General features: G+C 36.3%; 1 pseudogene; it reads right to left on the reverse strand.

The window, feature by feature from the left end:
• Positions 1–841: 841 nt before the first annotated feature.
• Positions 842–1172, reverse strand: LOC121360705 (annotated as a pseudogene).
• Positions 1173–1695: the final 523 nt, after the last annotated feature.

A 1695-nucleotide genomic window follows, 5' to 3' on the forward strand; every position in this document is an offset into this window, starting at 1 on the left:
ATTTAGTTTCTGCTACTAGAAATGTCATAGTGAAAACACTAGAAGTGTTTATGTGTAAAAGTAATAGACATTGCCTGAGTGTTAATGACTGAATAGCATAATTTTATACTGCAGAATCATACATTGAACTCCAAGCAGAAAATTGTGCGCTTATCTTCAAAACTGTGCATCCCAACCTAGACAAAGCACGTTTAATACATGTGCGTATATTTTGCCATTTAAAACACACAGCTAATTTCAGTGCTCTTACACTTTCTCTGTCAGATTCTCTATTGATTAACATTTTCCTGTCTAGCAGGTCACACTGCAAATATGTTTCTGTATATATTTATGAGTATGGCTAGCATTATAAAGACAAGGAAAATGAATACATTCATACATTAACTTCTATTTCTTTGTAAGATTTCTTGGCTTCTCTGACCTGATGTGCCTCCACCAGAGAAATAAGCTACAGTTGACTTGTTCAACTAATGTATCAATATCACAAACTTCAAGCCCATAAATGTCTAGTGAGCTACTTTGAGTTATTTTTGTCCTCGTATCCTATCATAATGCTTTGGAAATCAGGAATGAAAGAGTCATTTTACTTTTTGCCTCTTCAATAAACCAAAAATGTTATCTCTCATTTCTTCAGGGACAAGACAGTGCAATCTCTGTTTTGTGGAGGAAAAAAAAAAAAAAAAGAAAAAAAGGATCAAATGCAAGGATAATGTTCTAAGAGATGCATAATAAAGATAAAGTTGTGGAAAGAATGTATTGTGCTAGGGACTGTACAGAAGAAAATAAGAAAGATGCTGCATTATGTATCAGCTGAATCTCCTATGAGCCAAAGCTCTGGATTTCACTGGATTTTATCACTGAATTCCAACAGTGATAAATCTTTTGCTTCATTTACTTTTGTTGTTAAGGAAGGTGATCTTCCTTTATAAAGATGATTCATAAGCATTTTTCTGTGGCATGTTTTGATTTTGGCCTTGACAGTACATGGACTTATAAAAGACTAACTTCTGATCCAGTTTCTGTTCAAATCCTCCTTTATAGTATAATGAAAGACTAGAGGTCAAAATCCACTTTACTGTCTCTGTAAACATCTGCTCCAATGTTTTCCAAAGGTGGAAAGCATAATGACCTGCAAATGCTCAAGTTGCAAACCCAAGTCCAGCTGCTGTCATAGGTCTGGCCAGCTGTCAGTCCAGCCTGGCTGGGCCCCAGATGGCTCCCAGAGGGACATGGGTGCACTTGGCACAGTGTAGGCCCTCAGAGGCTGTGACTCCTTCCATGACGAAAGGGAGAAGGGAATATGTAGTTGATGTGCTACCAACTTTCAGAATTATTTCAATCAGCACACTCAGCACCCCACTCCTCCAAATTTGTAGATCTTGTCAAAGCAGCTTGAGTTTTCTCAGTTCTCTTCTACTCATATTTTCTCCTTCTGCCTTGCGCACGTGTTTGAGACATCCCTTAGCTCTTGTGAAATGTAATCTATTTATTTATTTCTAAAGAAATATGTTTGGGTGATATTTTTGGGGTTTTTTTGGGTTTTTTTTTTTTTTTTTGGTTTTGATTTGGTTGGTTTGGGGATATTTTAGTTGTGGATGCTGGGTTTCAGTTTTACTGATGAAAATGTCATTATCAAGAATTTTTATTTGCTTTGCTTTGGTCATTTGAGCTAATTTTTAGCAGTTTCTACTATCG

Source organism: Pyrgilauda ruficollis, unplaced genomic scaffold (genome assembly GCF_017590135.1).
Source record: "Pyrgilauda ruficollis isolate IOZ18807 unplaced genomic scaffold, ASM1759013v1 scaffold53, whole genome shotgun sequence".
Classification (NCBI taxonomy): Eukaryota; Metazoa; Chordata; class Aves; order Passeriformes; family Passeridae; genus Pyrgilauda; species Pyrgilauda ruficollis.